Source organism: Schistocerca nitens, chromosome 3 (assembly GCF_023898315.1).
Source record: "Schistocerca nitens isolate TAMUIC-IGC-003100 chromosome 3, iqSchNite1.1, whole genome shotgun sequence".
NCBI classification, from domain to species: domain Eukaryota; kingdom Metazoa; phylum Arthropoda; class Insecta; order Orthoptera; family Acrididae; genus Schistocerca; species Schistocerca nitens.
This window is the reverse complement of record NC_064616.1, coordinates 360,113,076-360,134,583: the sequence shown is the minus strand read 5'-3', so window position 1 is coordinate 360,134,583 and position 21,508 is coordinate 360,113,076.

Below are 21,508 nucleotides of genomic sequence, written 5' to 3'. Positions count from 1 at the left end.
GTTTTCTCTTTTGTGAAACTTAATTTAAACCTAGATTATAGATGTGATATGGCATAGGTCATCCTTCGATCCATTGTAGAACTTGGAAACCCATTCAGGGAATATTCGTTCACATTTTTGTTGAACGCAGTTGGTTTTTACCATCCTGTATTAAAACATTTCCTTTTATCAATAGTGCAACTTATAAACAATGTTTTGTGAGTAGAATAAAATTTCCAATGGTAAACTTAACTGCTTTTTCGACGTTATTTTACCAGCTAACTAAAAATAGGAAAGCCTTGAACCCCTTCCACTAAATTTAGTTAGTATTAAGATTCTTTCACAGGGAGTGCAGTGGAGCTGACGCTGAAATCATTAAGTATTTGGTTATATCATCGCTAGTCTCACTGAACTCTTCTGAACTCTACATGTCATGTGTGGTCTGGCGTCTCCTTACCAGCAACAGGTCCCAGGTTCAAACTAGTAAATTCCCTAAAAAACACGCTCAGAGCGTCGTTGCGCGAAAGTGGTAGGGAGACACGATATAGAACAAACAGACACCACGCAGAATGTTAGAAAGTTACGTAAACATTGAAAATTAAATAGTAAAAAGCAGTTTTTTTTTCAGGAGGACTCGACACCACGACCTTCGGAATACTACTCTGAACTCTCTCTCCTACGCCAGCTGCTGCCTGAAAACTACAGTAACATAAAGGCTTATGCCTCACCCGACCGGCACCAAAAATATTTTTGTTTCTAAGCTCTTGGTCATCTGCAGCTCTCATTTTTGTCATTTTCATTTCTGGCGAAGCCTTGCATATACCGTATCTTTCGACGAAATCGGTGACGACGAGTAGGAGCGGTCCCCCTGTGAAGCAGAAGTAGTTGGGGAACTGTCATTGTTTTTAATGAGAAACGGGGTACCAAAAGAAACATAAGAGAAAGAAAGTGAATGTGTTACAGAAGGTGACTTAGGAAGCCACCGGGTAAATCAGATGGACCCAGCAGGTTGGAAGTGTCAGCTACTTGTGTCAATCGGAAAGTGAAAGTCTGTTTATTGAGAAAAGGCATGAGAGAAGAACAAGTTTATGGCAGGTGTTGACCTTTAGTAAAGATACTATTGGAATTCATTATCGCTGACAGTTACAACAGGCAGAATGAGAATCAGCGAAATGTAGTGATGGTTGATACGTAAGCGTCTGACCTCGAGCATCACATAGCGGGGAAGCTCAGACAAGACAAGAAATGAGATGAGATGAGATGAGAACACGGAGAGTAAACGTAAAGAAATTTCTGTAGCAAGCTTCAGGAGGGCGAGGTTGTCTAATAGCAACACACTGCGCGTGCGTAGACAAGGGAAGAGATGAAACCATATGGAATAAAACAGAAGTGAGCGTGCCGCTAAATAGAAAGAACAGATCAAATGACTGGAGAGTGAGTGTTTCGATAGTTTCATTAAAGTAAACTAAAATTTTTATTGTACATTTATATTGAAATTTGGTTTTGTAGGCTTAATATTTTCTGTATTCGGACATTTACCTGAATTTATAATTTGATTTTCAGAAATATTTTCCGTATTGTTTGAAGTATGTAACTACACCGAAGAGCCAAAGAAACTGGTACACCTGCCTAATATCGTGTAGGCCCCCCTCCGCGAGTATGCAGAAGTGCCACAACACGACGTGCCGTGGACTCGACTAATGTCTGAAGTAGTGCTGGAGGGAACTGACACCATGAATTCTGCAGGGCTGTCCACAAATCTGTAAGATTACTAGAGGGTGGAGATCTCCTTTGAACAGAATTTTTCATAACACACCAGATACACTCAGTAATGTTCATGTCTGGGGAGTCTGGTGGCCAGCGGAAGTGTAACGTCAGAAGAGTGTTCCTAGAGCCACTGTGAAGCGATTCTGGACGTGTGGGATGTCGCATTGTCCCGCTGTATCTGCCCAACTCCATCGGAATACACAATGGACATGAATGGATACAGGCGATCAGATAGGATGCATACGTACGTGTCACCTGTCAGAGTCGTATTTAGAAGTATCAGGGGTCTCATAACTCCAACCGCACACGCCCCACACCATTACAGAGCCCCCACAAGTTTGGAAAGTCCCTTGCTGACATATAGGTTCCGTGGATTGATGAGGTTATCTCCATACCCATACACGTTCATCCTCTCAATACAATTTGAAACGAGACTCGCCCGACCAGGTAACATGTTTCCAGTCATCAACAGTCCAATGTCAGTGTTGATGGGCCGAGGTGAGGCATAAAGCCTTGTGTCATGCAGTCATCAAGGATACACAAGTGGGCCTTCGCCTCCGAAAGATCATATCGATGATGTTTCGTTGAATGGTTCGCACGCTGACACTTGTTGATGGTCCAGCATAGAAATCTGCAGCAATTTGCGGAAGGGTTGCACTTCTGTCACGTTGAACGATTCTCTTCAGTCGTCGTTGGTCCCGTTCTTGCAGGATCTTTTCCGGCCGCAGCGATGTCGGAGATTTGATGTTTTAGTGGATTCATGATATTTATGGTACACTCGTGAAATGGTCGTGCGGGAAAATACCCACTTCATCGCTATCTCGGAGATGGTGTGTCCTATTGCTCGTGCTCCGACTGTAGCACCACATTCAAACTGAATTAAATCTTGATAACCTGCCGCTGTAGCAACAGTAACCGATCTAACAACTGCGCCAGACACTTGTTTTATATAGGCGTTGCCGACCGCTGTGCTGTCTTCTGCCTATTTACACATCTCTGTATTTGAATACGCATGCCTATACCAGTTTCTTTGGCGCTTCGGTGTATGTACATAAATATTTTCTGTTGTAAGGGCACTATGTCGAAGAAGATTAAAATCTGTGTGAAATCGGAGGAACTGACGTTGAAGAATATTGGAAGGTTGAAGAAAAGAAAAGAGACTTGGCGCAAGATTTTCTGGGCATAGTGTGTATGAAAATGAATAATTTAAAGACTAATTGACTAACAATTGATGAAAGAGGTATTTAAAGTGGGAGTAAGGAACGTGTGATTTCAAGTGACTGAAAGTTAAGATTCTACAAGCGATTTCTGAACGTAAAGGGGCTTAAGTGTGAGCTATAATTGACGCAAGAATGTAGCTTTGTACTGAATTACGATGAGGAGTGACTAATTACTAAATAATAGCTTTTAATCGCGCTCCTAGATTTATATATAAGGCGTTGCAATCAAATATGAATGAAAATCGTCAATTGTGAGTAAATTGAATATATTTGTCCCGCATGGAAATTCCTTCATGTATTTTTACGTTTTAGAAAATCTGTTTCATTCAAACCAGTTTGTGATTAATACTCGCGTAAAACCAAGAAAGACGCCACCCCTGTTAGGAAAATCAGTGAAGGCAGAGACTGCAGAATCAGACGCAATACGTCGTCAGGGAGGAAAAACTTCTTTCCTCTGGCAATCGGGACATATTAACAGCAAAAATGAACTAAACAAAGAATGCCATGTATCTATAGCAGGAAGCAACATAAAATTTAAGGAATTTCTCCTAGTGTGTAAAAAACAAAATTAGTTATTTAAAAGTAAATCGCAGACGATATTAATTGGACAGTTGATATATTTATTTGGGTGTGCTGGAGGTGTACCGAAACTAACGCTTAGATTTTATAACTTGCATGGTACCTTGTATGTAGCAGCAGATTAAAAGATAAAATATTTTGAAATATTTAATACTTAAATAACTGCATGCTGAATGTCCGCCCTGGTAGCTGACTGGATGCCCGCGCGGTAGCTCAGCGTGTTCGGTCAGAGGGCTGCGTGCTCTCTGTAATAAAAAAAATTGAGTCAAGAAATCATCGATCAACTTGAACGGATGTCTTGTAACGTCCGCCCAGACAAACGTAACGAACTAATTTCGTCCCCATCGACACGCAAGTCGCTGTAGCGGCGTCAACGCAAAAGACTTGATCCAGGCGAACGGTCGACTCGACGGGAGGCCTTAGCCACACAGCATATTTTTTTTAGCATGCTGAATTGCAGATGTAGTTATCAGGGTGTCATACCTTGAAAAGTTTGTAGGTGTCTTATGTTGAGTATATGGAAGAATCTTATATCTACAACGTTAATACAATTTTTTCACCGAAATAAATTGCAGGAGAAGTTTATTAAGCAAGTAAAATAAAGTAAAAAGAATACAGAACCGTTATAAACAGACAGCAGAGTCAACGTTAGTCAATATGTTGCTTTTGGCAGATCTCACCAATGAAGAAGTTAAAGAAATAATAGAACAAAAGCCATTTCTTCAATAGACACTCTGTATTATCAGGGATTTTCTTGGTATATATTATTATAACGTATAGTGAGCCAGCGTACTGATTGAAGGCAAAATGAAAAAGATAACATAAAAAGGACAATTTGAGACTGGAGGGGTGGTAGTGGGAATAGGAGAACAATGATAGGAGCCCACAAGTTTTGAACAAGTTTCTCAATCTAAAGAACGTTTTACTTTTCTGCGTCCTTCTTCACTTTGTTGGCTTTTTGACCTCGCCTCCGCCGGTTCTGCTCCTTTCTACAGACGCCCTGTGTGTCCGCAGGCGCATGCATGAAACAACGATGGCAACAAAAAGGCTGCAGCGTATGATAACGACAAGAGGAAAAAAAAGAGGAGCAAGGAGACAGCTCCCACAAAGTCGAGCGAGCTGCAGTAAACTAAAGAAGCTGACTGGCCAGCAAGTGTCGTTTCTTATCGTTGTATCGGTCGAACAGCATAAACAGCGAAAAGGCTGGCCGCGGGTAGACCAGTAAACATACGGAGATCGCTGAGGGATTTTAGCTCATTTTTTTCTGGACAATGTAAATGAACTCAACGGTTAGAAAATTTGGTTATTAAGAATCTCATAGTCCCCTATCTACAGTTGATAATAAATAACGAATTGGCTGTTTTAGGTTAATGCTCATGGTTACAGTGATGCTTTCGAAGTAACCTGCCACACACAGTGTGAAGAGTCTGGGCTGACAAATATTGTCGGCCTGTGCTTTACGTTTCGTTCATTATAAGCTATAAATTTCTGTGTACGAAATGTGTACAATGCATCGAAAGTCCTTGTAACGCAGCAGTTCTATTCGAGTATATGTGCTAACGACCCAAAACACCATGGCCAATACCCACCGCGAGATTGAGTGCCATTTGGTGGCTTTTGCAGGAACATGAAGCAGTAAGGAAAGTAGATAAGCAGAGCAGAGACGAATTGGACATCATACTAGCGCCGATATGGAAAATGAGGAAATCGGCTGACATAAGAGACTGACAAAGGGCAGCTCGCCGTGGCCGAGTGCATGGTAACGAGTTTGTTGGAAACGGCGAAGCTGGTCGACTGCTCACATGCTACTGTCGTGAGCATCTATGGAATGTGGTTGAACGACGATAAACCTAATGTAGGCGACAATGTGTTGACATCAGCGCATGATCACAGACGTAGAGACGGGATGCTTGCCTGCTCTGTCGAGCGGGACAGACGACGATCAGTGGCTGATCTAACGACCGAGTCCAGCATTGGCGCAGGCACAAGTGTTCCGGTGCACACTATTCAGCATACGTTGTTGAACAAGGGGGCTCAACAGCAGACAACTACTATGTGTTCCCATGTTGACCCAATCACATCGTCAATTATGATTTCGGTGGACACGGCATCATCAAGATTGAACCGTGGATCAATTGTGACGTGTTGCCCGGTTGGATGAATCGCGTTTCTTATTAAACCAGATCATCCATGCGATAGGCTGCGTGTCCTGCATCACGGACTGAGGTTGGTGAAGGTAGTGGTGTGGTAGTAACCGCAGACGCCATGACAGCTGCGAACTATCTGCATCCCTTTATCCTCGATGTCTTCACCAATGTGATGGCATCTTCCAGGAGGAAAACTGTTGGTGCTTGAAGGCCATAATCGTGCTTCAGTGATTTGAGGAACACGACAGTGAACTCACGCAAATATCGTGGCTACCAAACGCGACTGATCTGAACCCGATGTAACGCGTCTAAGATGCTAGCGGGCTGTAGGTCCGTGCTCACAATCCAACGTCCGTTAAGTTAAGGGGAATAGGCTATATTCCTATTTGAAAAATATGGTTGTTATTCTGATCGATTATAACATTTACATAGCATTTACGGTGAATTTTCTCACAAAATGTCTGTTCTTTTTATGTAATTAAACTTTAAACATATTAAATATCAAGATTTGGTTGCGTGATCGAAAACGCTCTGTTGTTGGCTGATGCTCTGGTGACGTCACAGGCTAGGAGTACGACGAAGCTATATGTGTGTATAGGAGAGTTAGGCGAAGTTACGAGGTTTGTACGTACTTTTTCTGCAAACAGTTTAGCTATTTAGTGATGGGAAACGCAAGTGACAATATAAAGGAATTTTGTAAACACTGATAGTGGATGGCTTACGAAAGCTAGTGCGTTTATTCTTCACTCATTACAGCGGCGATGTTGACAATGACGGACTTTCTGTAACATCATTAAACTCTATCAGAACTAAGGAATTTTAGAACTTTTGCATATGGGTCCGTGTATTTTAACTAGACTGAAGACTATTAGTCATGAGCTACTACCCAAAGCGCAATAAAATTATTCTTGGCAAAACTTAGTGCTGATTTCCTCTGTGGAAGATTCTCAGCAGAGAACCTAACTCTAAAAAGCGTTCGGTGGCGCAACGGATAACGCATCCGACCTCAAAGAAAAGGTCATATGTTGTTAAAGGTTTTACCCGAAATACAAAACTAGCGTTAGCAAGAACCGACTGTAGCAGTTGTTTCTATTGCTGAATAGCTTCACATTCGTCTTAGTCTGAGGCATGGACAATGAAGGATAAACGCATTTACTTTGCGAACAGACAATTCACATTTTGGGGAAGCATTGCTAGTAGTGAATATATCACTATACGGCCACAGTACAACGAGGTATAGGATGATGAGGCTATACGGAGAGATGTAAAGCGTGTACAAACGTAAGGGCTGTGATGTTTTTGAGTAAACTAACGTTAGCGTGTGAAGCAAACTTACTTCATCTTTATGTAAGATGATGAAGCTGCAAAAGTTTAAACAATAAGGGTCCTAGATGGACAGTACGAAGAAAAAAACATTGTTTCTCATTTAGCATTATGACAGTGGGAGCAGCCAGTGGCGTCACAGGCATCACAAGACTCGAATGGAATGCTTTAGCGATATTTCAATTTGTTTGAATTTCATTTTGGTTTTATGCAAGAATACCGAAATTTAAGAGGAGAAAAAGCATGTTGGGGCATATAATAACATAATTAATCATTTAAGACAATTTCCAGAAAACAGTCAAATATCGTATTGCGTGACCTGTACGTTACATCTGCTGCCAAATACCATTGGAAACCTAACAGTGACTTTTATAATCCCTGTCAGACAGAATCGCTACTGCATTCAGTTCCAGTGGTGGACGAACACGCTATTAATCAGATGGTCGTAAAATTTTTGCCTATCAGTGTACAATCCACAAGCAGTACTCTGCTAATTTTTTTTTAATATCATTCTATGTGTTTGTGAAATCCACAGACCTTCATTTTAAATGCAAGAGAAAAATCTTTTTAATTGTTAAAATATCTTCGTCTGAAATGGTATTTCTTACGTTTGTAGTGTTTGGGTTAAAACGATCCAAAAAGAAATCTTTTTCCTATATCGTCTGACATTAGCATATTGTGTGAGATTTGCCGCCGTGCTACAGTTCCGTGTTGTAGAGGCTTTGATTTCATAAAATAATACCTTTATTAACAATAACTGCCTTGTAACTCTTCAGGCTTTCCCGGCGATCTACTGCCTTGTTCTGCATTATGATCTACACGATATTCTGCTGGCAGACGGTGGGTTGCTCGACTGCTGTACTGTTGTTACTTGTCTCACCATGATGAAGAAATGGAGATAGAGGCGATTGCAGAGGTTCCTGACAGTGAAGACCTGGTTTCTACATATGAAAAATATGTGACTAATGATGCTGAAAGTGAAGATTCTGGCGACTCCTACAGTGAACGTTCCGTCAACAACACACAAACTGTTTTTCGGCAAATCGTGCTACAATATAACAGCTATGTCTACTTCTGAAATACAGCTGTCTCCCTGGCGCCAGCATCATCAACAACGCATATGGAATTACGCGATAAGCAGCCTCCAGAAATCTGACATAAAAGTTCGGACAATGCAATCTTTTATACAGCAATAGAAAATAAAATTACTGAGATCACAAATATTTAAGGGGAGCGAATTTATGGCCAAAAGTGAGTAAATTTTAACGGTACTGTGTTCCCAAATAACCTCGAGATGCTTCTTGTTAGTGTATTTCGATCGTACGAGTCCACAAAAAGCTTGTGGGATAAGGAATCTGGCTGGGATATATATAAGATGACCATTTCGGTAGAGACATCTAATAAATTACAGTAAGTTGTGCAGTTTGATAAATCATCTAGAGAAGAAAGGTGAAGTAACATCAACTTGGCTACAAGCTACAGATCGAAGTGTATGAATAAAACAGAGAGAATTAATCATGTAAGGTATGTAACTGTATAATCAGAACTAGGATAACAAGTACCATTCTCGGACAGTGTGTGTCACCGATGATGTCGATGACGTCATTGTGATGAGTCATGAGTAAGTCAGTACCCTACGTATAAATCTGGAGTGAAATTCAAATTTTTATGTAATTCCAAATTCTGGCGGGAAGTTTAAGAAGTGCCCAGTTACGCTAGTAGGTTTCCTATAGAAAGACGGTTTTTGTCCTAGTATGAATTGGGGAGAAATTCAAAATTCTGCAATGTCATGCTGGCTGACTTGGAATACTGAGACAGGCTCTATGACGTCATAATCCAGCTCAAACATGTGGATTGTTTATAACATTGTTGATTTCTGGTGTACTGCCCCAGAGTTGGTATACTGGCGCTGGCTCTATGACATCGCAATCCAGCTCAGACTTGTTGGCCTGTTTATAACAGTGTGGAATTCTGGAATACTGGAACAGACTTGATATACTGGCTCCATACTCCTAGAACATGAGCATTTAAGCAACTGTCACCCTAAATTTATGTTTAATATGTCATACAGCATGGTCCTGTCTGCTGACCTACTTGAGGTACTTCTCCAAGCTACTATTCAGTCAGTGGAGTATGGTCACTGCTTCTCCTAACCCTAAGTTTGCATCACTTCATTTGCGTCTTTACTTAAACTGGGGGAGGGAAAGGGCTCTTCGCCCCCTTCCCCCATCATCCGCGATCGTCTGTACTGCTCTGCACTGAGCTGGGCGTGCTTCCACCAAGTCCACTTGTATTGTGCCTAAACTACCTTCACACCCCTCTGACATTACAGTTTAAACAATTAACCCCTCCACACCAACTAACATAAGTTCAAAATATAGAGAACATCTACTTATCTTGAGTTTATAATGATGAGAAGTCTGCTGAATGTCAAAATATAGACCACTTGTCCTAACTTTAAAACTGATTACTCCACTGACGCATCCCGTTATGATACGTAGGAATAGAAGAGGTATCCATTTGTGCCATTATTAAAACATACACCACACAGGGGAGGGTATCTTCAGCGCACATCGCGAAGTTTAGCATTGCTGAACCGCCCCCAGTCGAAAGATGCACCAGGCAGTGCTTGACTGCCGCTATCACCACCGTCAGAAACACGGCAGCACTGTGTACCATTTCACGGCTGTCTTCAAAGTGTTGACGAAACCTGGCAGCTAATGCTACAGGGCGAACGATGTACCTCCATGGACTCATACCCTTTCACCTACAAGTATAGAGCAGAAGGCGCCACGTAACACAGTGAAAAACGCAAGGGAGGATCTCTCGCCTACATGGTCCTACAGACTGCTCACACGGAGCTTCCGGCGCCCTTCATTACGTCACACGCTTTCACGCGAGGTCCACGAGAAAGAAAGGCTGTGGCGCGTATGTGACAGTACGTGACACTGCAGGCGTTACGTGTGTCAGAAGCTGTCTAGGCGGGTTTGGGGGGGAGGGGTTAAAGGGAAGCGAGTAACTATTTCAGCGAGTTTAACAATTCTCGATTGCACGTTTAAATGCATGCAAGCTGTCTGCAGCACATGAAAAAGATAAGGCCTCTTGTTGGTACCTTTCCAACTGCATATTGATTTCCTGTGTGACCTGCACGCAGCCCAGCGTTCGCCAAATGTGTTGGACAAGGCTACTAGTGTAATGTCTGAAGCTCATTGCAGGACCCGTATTTCTCATAGTCCACAGTTCCGGGTGAGCCCACTTTCTCCTACATAGGGTAAATCTAGAGCATCTGACTACTCGTTGTACAATTTGCAGGCTGAATTTTGCGCTGAAAACAGAATAATCTTTGCTAGGAACTCATAAATTCCAGTGCAAACATTCCATATTTTCCCCATGCTGCAACATCTCGGACATGTATTTAATATGTTGAAATAAACGAATATACTACCAAATAATCATTTTTCCACATAAATCTGAGAATTTCCGCATAAAATTTATCTCCTTGCCACAGTCAGACATATACATCGAAGAATTGAATTTAATTATCCACACGGCAAATAACATGACAGCAACAACGTACCAGATTTACACATCTAAGATCCCATCTCAACGTATGTTTTAAAGTGCACACTTAACATTAGACGTCGCCACATGATTTCTAAATGGCGACAGGTCGAATACATACAGCAAGTCACTGAATTTTCTCATCAGTTTTATGGTGAACGAATAGCATACCGAAATCGGTGTAATTCCCACCTACAGAAAGTGTAGGATTATGCTTTTAAAACAAATATTTTGTCGACAACACTGAAATTTTCGTTGAACACAGTAAATACCCATTGAATTATCACGTTAAGATGTACCTGTGACAGAGGACGAAGAATTCTGGTACAGGTGTGTTCAGCGCTATGTTTGGAATCACGCTACATTTACTGGAGAAGAAATTTCCGAAGACAATGTTTATGGTGACTCAGTTCAGAGGCATATGAACGTTTACTTCGTGAAACATTATCGCTAATCTTTATAGAACCTACAGTAGAAACAGACACCAGAGCGACCCACATCTCATGTTATCATCTCACTAAAGTATCGGTACTGAGCGGTGGAGATGATGTGTTCACAAAGCTCCAAACACAACGGACGCAAACTGTAAGAGAACGAAGCTACTAATTTAATATCGATTCCATCTGATAAAACATTTATAGGTTTTCATAGGTGTGTAAGGTCAAATGTTTATGGAAGTCAATTTCCAAAAACAGTTCAGAAATACTGATATTCTCACATCACCATTTATAAAATGATCGTCAGCGATGGTAAACGTATGTGAGGAAACAGTGGCTTCTTACGAAAGTCACAATCTGTTCCATTCTTATACAACCATTTCAACACTAACAGTGCCAGACACTAGACCACAGCACACCACGTATTAAACACTGATCACAAGTAAGGAACACTAACTTCTCATTCCAACACATACTTGACAACATAATGGAAGAGTTGTTTAATATATGTCCACCATAGATTGAGTTTCTCCATAGCAATCCATATTGCTGTGTGAAGTCACACAGGTTCAACACCATTGAACGCATAACGTTACTTGTCAAAGGTAAGAATTTATTCTCCCATTGCTCTATATGCAGGTGGAATAGCAAAAGGGGCCAAACCCTCCCCCCCCCCCCCGCCCCCTTCCATCTACTCTCACTCACTCCCCCCCCCCCTCTCTCTCTCTCCGTATGATAGGGTAGGTCACTCCCTCCTCATATACGACACTCCAAGACGAAGTTACCAGTGCCAGATGCTAGACCATAGCATTCCCTGTATTGAACACTGACCAGAAGTCACGAACGCTAACTCTGTGTAGTAACGATTACTAGACAACATAATCCGTGTGAGTCAACACCGACACAGATAAGGAAAATGCTGCGATTGCCGGTGGCAGGACTCCAAACTGATCTATGCATAACACTTGCAAATAAATAGGACACTTTATTTCTAAAAAGAAACGAAACATAACTCAACTTCTCGTTATGAAGTGGCTTGATCAGCATCCTCTGCCTCCTACGTCCAATTACTTTTTCGCACTGTTACTACTCGCAGAACGCAGGCTAAGTATCATCTTCCTATTCCTCAGTACCAATGCTCGCGATGTCTGCGACCGAACTGGGCTCGACCAGAGATGCATAACACTTACAAATTAATAGAACATTTTGTTTCTAAAAAGAAACGAAACATAACTCAACTTCTCGTAATGAAGTGGCTTGACCGGCGTCCTCTACTTTCTACGTGCAATTACTTTTTCGCACTATTACTACCCCTGTTTCTCAGTACTGATGCTCTTGATGTCTGCTTCCGAACTGGGCTCGACCAGCAATGGGCGGCTCGTTAAGTCAGCGTTGACACGGGGCGCTGAACTGTACCTTGTAGAAGGTGTGAGCTGCACGCTGTTTATACTGGCGAGTGAGTCAGCTTCTTCTTGATACCTTTTCGGGGTGCTGCGTTGGTCAGTGTGCAATCGATGCTTTAGAACAGCACTTAATCGAAGGGCGGTTGAAATATGTCCACCAACAGTAATCTGTCTATAGCTATCCATTCTGCAGAGTACAAGTCACAGAGGTTCACCACACTTCAACGATATAAAATTACTTCTCAGAGGCGCATATTCCTTCTACCATTGCTCCATATGCAAGTGGAATAAAAAAAGGGATCGCCTAGCAATGATTTAAGATATTCTCCACAATGTGCTAAATATAAGTTTACTATGCGTCAAGAATATATTGGGGCGAGGCAGCATTCAAGTATTTAACACCAGATGCAACACATGCCATGAACAGCACTAACTTTATACTCCAACACATACTTGACAACATAATCGAAGACAAGCTTAAGATATGTCCACCATAGACTGAGTCTCTCCATATCGATCCATATTGCAGAGTACAAGTCACACAGTTTGAATACACCTGAATGTGCGAAGTTACTTGACAGAGGCACATACACTGAGGTAACTGAAGTCATGGGATATCTCTTAAAATCGTGTCGGACCTCCTTTTGCCCGGCATGGTGCAGAAAACCATATGACATGGACACAAAAAGTCGTCGGAATTCCACTGCAGGAGTATTGAGCCATGCTGCCTCTATAGCCCTCTAAAATGATGAAAGTGGTGCCAGTTCAGGATGTAGTGTACGAACTGACCTCCCCATTATGTCCCATAAATATTCGATGGGATTCATGTCCGGAGGTTTAGGTGGCTAGATCATTTGCTCGCATTGTCCAGAATGTTCATCAAACTAATTGTGAACAACTGTGGCCTGGTGACATGACATTGTTGTTTGGGAACATGAAGTCCATGAATGAGTGCAAATGGTCTCCGAACAGCCGAACGTAAACATTTGCAGTCAATGAGCGGTTCAATTGAACCAAAGGACCCAGTTAATTACAAGCAAACACAGGCCACACCAGTATGGGGATCACCACCAGCTTTCACAGTGCTTCGTTGACAACTTCTGGCAAATGGTTCAAATGGCTCTGAGCACTATGGGACTTAAAAATGGTTCAAATGGCTCTGAGCACTATGGGACTTAACATCTATGGTCATCAGTCTCCTAGAACTTAGAACTACTTAAACCTAACTAAACTAAGGACAGCACACAACACCCAGTCATCACGAGGCAGAGAAAATCCCTGACCTCGCCGGGAATGGAACCCGAGAACCCAGGCGTGGGAAGCGAGAACGCTACCGCACGACCACGAGCTGCGGACGTATGGGACTTAACATCTAAGGTCATCCGTCCCCTTGAACTTAGAACTACTTAAACCTAACTAATCTAAGGGCATCGCACACATCCATGAGCCGGCCGAAGTGGCCGTGCGGTTAAAGGCGCTGCAGTCTGGAACCGCAAGACCGCTACGGTCGCAGGTTCGAATCCTGCCTCGGGCATGGATGTTTGTGATGTCCTTAGGTTAGGTAGGTTTAACTAGTTCTGGGTTCTAGGGGACTAATGACCTCAGCAGTTGAGTCCCATAGTGCTCAGAGCCATTTGAATTTGAACACATCCATGCTCGAGGCAGGATTCGAACCTGGGACCGTAGCGGTCGCGCGGTTTCACACTGAAGCGCCTAGAACCGCTCGGCCACATCGGCCAGTCAACTTCTGTTCATTGCTTCATGAGGTGTGTGGTACACTCAAACCCTACCATCATCTCTTGCAAAGTGCAAAAAATCGGTACTCACCTGAACAGGCCAGTGTCTTCCAGTCGTCTAGGGTACAACCGATATCGTCATGATCCCAGGAGAGGCGCTGCAGGCGATGTACTGTTAGCAACGGCACGCAGGTTGGTTGTCTGCTCCCACAGCCCATTAACGTCAAATTTCGACACACTTTCCGAATCAATACGTTCGTCGTATGTTCCACACTGATTTCTGCGGTTGTTTCACGCAGTGTTGGTTCTCTGTTAGCACTGACAATTCTTCGCAAACGCCACTAGTCTTAGTCGTTAAGTGAAGGCTGTGGGCAACTGCGTTGTCCGTTGTGAGAGGTAATGCTTGAAATTTGTTATTCTCGGCACACTCTTTACACTGTGGATCTCAGACTAGTGAATTTCCAAAATTTCCGAAATAGAATGTCCCATGTATCTAGTTCCATCTACCACTCCACGTTGAAAGTCTGTTAATTCCCGTGGTGAGACCATAATCACGTCGTAAACCTTTTCACGTGAATCACCTGAGTACACATGACAGTTCTGCCAATGCACTACTCTTTTATACCTTGTCTACATGATGCTACTGCAATATGTATAAGTGCATATCGCTATCCCATTACTTTTATCATCTCAGTGTATATCTATAGATGGATTTTTGGATAACGCGCTTTGTTGCATAAACAGTTCTAATCATATTTACCCGTCGAAGACCGTCCCAAGTGTATAATAGTTTAGTAATGAACAAATACAATGCTGGGCAGAACGACAAGTAACATCTACAGTCTCCTTCACTGGCAAACGATAGCTATGCACGTTTGCTATGTAAAGCTGTTGTACGTGGCATTAAATTTGCAATCTGTGCAGCATAACAGGATATACGCTGTATGTCATGAAAAGTTCATAACCAAGAAGTACGCATGCAAAAATGACAAATTAGGATAAATTGTAGCTCATGCTTTGATATGCAAATGATTAGCGGTTCAGTGCAATCGCAACAAGACATTTAGCGTGTAACAAAAACTCACGCAGTAGGTTTCTCATTCAATACTCGCATTTGAATAGTTGTTGTCGAAGAGATATTGGTGCTATTGATCTTGTACGAAGGAGAAACCTCTGCAATCACCTTTCTGAATTCGACAAGGGCAAGACAGTAGGTTACTGAGATTGAGTTTATCGTTCTGCGATACCACTACATCCGTTGGACAGTATCCCAAGACTGTCTTTCGAAGATGGAATCGATCGGTTTAAGAGGGCCATCCAGGATCTCAATGGCCCATGTGATTAGAGTACGAGGGGTTCTTCATGCCGCAGCAGAGACAGAATCGCCGATAATGGTGCACCCAAGGACGAAATGACAAGAGTGGCACCACGTCTTCTTTTCAGAAGAGTTCTGATTCTACTCCGAGGCTCTGAGGACAACGAGCTTTGTCATACTGCATTCGTCTTCAATACACAGGCCCAACACCTTGAGTGATGATATAGCGTGCCACTGGTTACAGAAGTCGATCAGCTCTGGTTTGCATAGCCGATAATTTTTACAGTAGCTCTTATATTTCTGACGTGTTAAGGCTGGTAGCTGAGCCATACCTTTGAGGATCCCAGCGGTTTTATCTTTCAATAAAGTAATACAAGACTGCATCTGGTTCATGCAGTCCTAACCTATCTCGACACACGATACTTAGGCGTTCAACTGCTGCCCTAGGCAGTATATCCTCCGGATCTTTAATCATCTGAAAACACTTGATCCTGAGTTGCCGAAACACTAGCAGCCAACCACTCGCCAGCCACTACAGCTGATGATGGCTGGCATAGAGTCGAAGCAGCATGGAATGACATACCTTACCTATATCTGTCATCCAAGTTCAATTCGATTCGAACCCTAGCCAGGTTAGAACCGGTTTCTGACAGAGGTGCCAGTATTGTGTACTAAATTTCGCACCCAATACATGTCCAAAGCAACTGTAAATTTAATATTCTGTTATTCCCACTATACTGAAACGTGCGTATGGCATTTGTGACCGGGTTACATCTTCCGGGGAATCGACCGTCAGGTGCAAGTCTTTTTAGCTGACACCATAGGAGACTTGCGCCTAGATGATGACAGAATGATAATGAGGACAAAACACACACGCGCGCGCGCGTACACACACACACACACACACACACACACACACACATAGTTCCGAGCGGAAAAAATCCCCGACCGGATCGGGAATCGAACCCAGGGCCCCGAGATCAAGAGTCAGCACCACTTATCGCATGAATACTGAATATGTACAGCAAGTAATATTACGTTATTTTCATACGTCCTGGCATTGCAGTTTTAAACGCTATGTTAATATCAGCACTCAACGATAATTTTCTGCTTGGCAGTTTATGCTTAAAAGATTCTGCTTGCTTAACAGATGGAGCCCATGTAGCAATACAAACAGGAATGTGTGACATGACAATCACACATCTCTGAGCAATATTCGATTGTTTTTGTACTTATTTCTTGGTTATTATTGAGGAGAGTGCAGGGCTGGCAACTCAGGAAGAAGGTGTTCAAATATCTTCTTAGAAACGAACGCCATCGGGTGTTCGCCCGTGGCCCGGTGTGACGGCTAGAGGTTAGTCAGGGAGGCCTAGAGAAGGTACACTGACCACCGCAGTTTGGAGAAACAAAATGGTTCAAATGGTTCTGAGCACTATGGGACTTAACATCAGTGGTCATCAGTCCCCTAGAACTTAGAACTACTTAAACCTAACTAACCTAAGGACATCACACACATCCATGCCCGAGGCAGGATTCGAACCTGCGACCGTAGCAGTCGCGCGGTTCTGGACAGCGCGCCTAGAACCGCTAGACCACCGCGGCCGGCTTTGGAGAAACAGGGTGGGGTAAACCACCGCTCCGCGTTTATGGGCAAATGCAGTTTTCTCCTTTGAAGGCAGTCTGCCATTAAGCTATTGCAAGTTCCTAACGTATCAGTGAGCTTGATGAACTCACCTTCTTGTACACAGGACTAAGAATGGGTCGCCACGGCACTGTTCGGACACCATAATAAATTTCGTTGCCTTTCTGACCAGATTTTGTTATCCAATCAAATGAGTCTTTCCACCACCTTGCCTAAGCGCAAAGGTTCAAATGGCTCTAAGCACTGTGGGACTTAACATGTGAGGTCATCAGTCCCCTAGACTTAGAATTACTTCGCTACGGTCGCAGGTTCGAATCCTGCCTCGGGCATGGATGTGTGTGATGTCCTTAGGTTAGTTTAGGTTTAAGTAGTTCTAAGTTCTAGGGGACTGATGACCTCAGAAGTGAAGTCCTATAGTGCTCAGAGCCTTTTGAACCATTTTCTTAGAACTACTTAAACCTAACTAACCTAAGGAGATCACACACATCCATGCCCGAGGCAGGATTGTAACCTGCGTCCGTAGCAGCAGCGCGTTTCCGGACTGAAGCACCTAGAACCGTTCAGTCACAGCTGCCGGCAAACGCATATGGATAGACCACTGTGTGAAACATGGCTAGCAGTTGATACCAACCTCTGGCGTGTTAAGATGTGTTCTGTAAATGAAGAATGAGAAATTATTGCAGGGTTCCCCTGTATTCACGTAAATTAACCAACATTTTGGTGGTAACGTTGGCAGTAGCTCTGAGGTTTCCCTCCCACGTGAAGTTTTTTAAAAATTGGTGAGTTAAGTTTGGAGGGGTGTAATATAGGACACCTGTGGTCCTGCCGTGGAGGGAGAGAGACTTTTGTCGAGGATCCATGTAGGGTCACGCTGTTGTGTCATGAGAGAGAGTTAGGAAGACACGCGCAAAGCGTGACAGGGGAACTTATCTCGTTCGAAGATTTCGATGAGGAACTGCTTGTGGACCACTTACTGTTGCACCGACCACGGCTGAAAGTGGATTCGATCGGGAACTGGATGTGGATCATAAACTGGTAGGAGGGAATACCTTCCCTATGAACAAGTTACTAATTACAAGTATGCAAAAGTGCTCATATTGGGTCGTACTACTCTTGACTTCAAAGTACAGGTCCTACTGTGGCGAAGGCTAGTGAATCTTTCTAAGTACCGCAAATTCCAAAATAACACAGGTCTAGCGCATGAACCCGAGCGACACAGAGATAGTGTCCCAGACAACCATGGATGTGCCCTCTCCCTCCAATCGGTAGTTGGCTTGTACACTGCACCAGCCTTCTGGATTGTTCCATGATGATTGTGTCGACTGCACTCGTCATGCGATTGCCGCATGACGTCCGCCGTAGTTTCCCGTCGTATACTTCTCAGCGCTGGTGCCTGCACCTTTCAAGGGTTCAAGTTGCTTAGTTCGCTGCTAGTCATGTGACTCTCCAGTGTCCGCTTCTTCTTAGCTGATCAAAAATTGGATAGAGGCATCTAATTCGTGACGCAAATATTTCACTTCCTCTCGCCAAGAAACGATTTCCCAACTTTCTTCCTAGCTTAAGTTGAATACTTTACGATTGACTGTTTTACCCTTCGCGACACCTCCCTTCACCATGGGAAAATTTTGTAAGCTCGGACCTCTGAGGTTACAAAATTTTCGTCATCTACTACGGTGTGCCAATGGTCCTTGCGAGCTTCTGTTTTCAGCATTATGTTCCACATTACAAAGTTTATGGATTCTTTACTTCACAACAACGAGAGCACCCAGTTTATAAACAGGATTACATACTGATTGTAGTATAATGTACATTTCAACAAAAGTCTTCTATTTGGGGTCACTGACCTCATTCGTTTCGTTGCTTGATGTGAGTACACTCCTCACATTTCACCTTAGGTCGGCTACAGGTCACACTTTGCACTTCAACACATGAATGTTCAACGCATTACATATTTACACATGAACTGACACAAATATAGGTAATCTAATGACCTCGATACATTGCGCATTGCACTTATAGCCAAGGGGTTGGTGCTAATTTGTCTCTTGTCAGAATGTAGCGCTAGAGACTCCAACACACGGGTATTTGCCTCCATCTTTCTGGTGAGTCGTGGCGTCTGACTATGTTCCTTCCACAACACTCGGTCAGAAAGAGGGTTGCGTTGCACGAACCTCAGTTCGTAGTCTATTACATCTTGCTCCTCTGTGCACTGTTCAGACTCAGGCGAGGGAGTGTACCTCACTGCCCTTAGGGGTACTGTTAGTTACTACTATATTCGTCCCACACACTCTGGTACAACAGCTCCCTCCTGCTTCACAAAGCCGTTTTCCACATCTTCTGCAATACTTACAATAAAAACATAAGCAACAGGTTATTATCACTAGACAGATCAGTACTGAACCACCGTATCCCCACATGGAATACACACTCTTCAACCATCCTATTGTTGGTACTCTATTTCATATTGTAAGTCGTCTATTTTACGACCTGCAACTTTTAGATCATCTAAATGCCTAACTATATGCTCTAATGGCAAGAGTATGGGGATTTGAGTCACGCTTTGTTTTTTCTCGTCTATCATCCAACAATCTATGTCTGTGGTTAACTTAGGAACTATGTCTATCTTACTGATATTTGTGCGAATGGCATGGTTGGCCTGCAACATAATCTGTGTACCATTTCCCTTACATTTACTGACAAAAATTAACTTACCAGTGCCCCACACAATAAGGTCGCTGGGTGTCGAATCTTTACATAATATTGTGAAGTTGTAATCTTTTGGAGCTACGTACAACCATTCGTAGGCTTGCATCTGAGTCCCGATACTTCCGTTTAATACAATGTATTTAAGATTACAGTCTTTGGTAATTTCTCTTACTGGTTGTAACATACGAGTTTCACATCGCTGGTGATCGTAAGTGGTTATTAGGACGAAATTTTTTTTATAGATATGGTTTCTCAAAGGGACAGTTTTACAGCGTAGCTGGTCACAGGACAGTTGCGCGTACTGTCGTTTCGCTTCGTTTATAATTATGAATAAGTTTTATGATGCTATATAAGCGAAGTAAACAAATCAAAAAACGTTTTGCATCACCTCGGTCCCGAGAGTTCCGGAACCTGTACAGAAAACAGGAATAGAGATCAACATAAATATCATTTCCGCCCTTTTTATTGCTCATGAAAAACACACATTGCATGTTGTACCATCATACAGCGAGACCTTCAGAGTAGTGGCCAAGATTGATGTACACACCGGTACCTCTAATACCCAGTAGCACGTCCTCTTGCATTGACGCATGCTTGTATTCGTCGTGGCATACTATCCACAAGTTCATCAAGGCACTGTTGGTGGAGATTGTTCCACTCCTCAACGGCGATTCGGCGTAGATCCCTCAGAGTGGTTGGTGCGTCACGTCGACCATAAACAGCCCTTTTCAATCTATCCCAGGCATGTTCGATCGGGTTCATGTTTTGAGAAAATGCCGGCCACTCGAGTCAAGCGATGTCGTTATCCTGGAGGAAGTCATTCACAATATGTGCACGATGGGGGCGCGAATTGTCGTCCATGAAGACGAATGCCTCGCCAATATGCTGCCGATATGGTTGCAGTATCAGTCTGAGGATGGCATTCACGTATCGTGCACCCGTTACGGCGCCTTCTAATACCACCTGCGGCGTACGTCTGCCCCACATAATGCCACCCCACAACAGCAGGGAACCTCCACCTTCCTGCACTTGCTGGACAGTGTGTCTAAGGCGTTCAGCCTGACCGCGTTGCCTCGAAACACGTCTCCGACGATTGTCTGGTTGAAGGCATATGCGACACTCATCGGTGGGCGGTCTATTCGGTATGTTGTTGGGTCCATCTCTGCTGCACTGTATGGTGTCGTAGTTGCAAAGATGGACCTCGCCATGGACGTTGGGAGTGAAGTTGCGCATCATACAGTCTACTGCGCACAGTTTGAGTCGTAACACGACGTCCTGTGGCTGCACGAAAAGCATTATTCAGCATAGTGGCGCTGCTGTCAGATTTCTTCCTAGCCATAATCCCTTGGTAGAGGTCATCTATTGCGGTAGTAGCCCTTGGGCGGCCTGAGGGAGGCATGTCACCGACAGTTCCTGTCTGTCTGTATCTCCTTCATGTCAGAACAACATCGCTTTGGTTCACTCCGAGAGGCCTGGACTCTTCCCTCGTTGAGAGCCGTTCCTGGCACAAGGTAACAAAGAGGACGCCGTCGAACGTCGGTATCGACCGTCTAGGCATGGTTGAACTACAGACACCACGAGCCGTGTACCTCCTTCCTGGTGGAATGATTGTAACTGATCGGCTGTCGGATCCCCTCCGTCTAATAGGCGCTGCACATGTATGATTGCTTACATCTTTTCCTGGGCTTAGTGA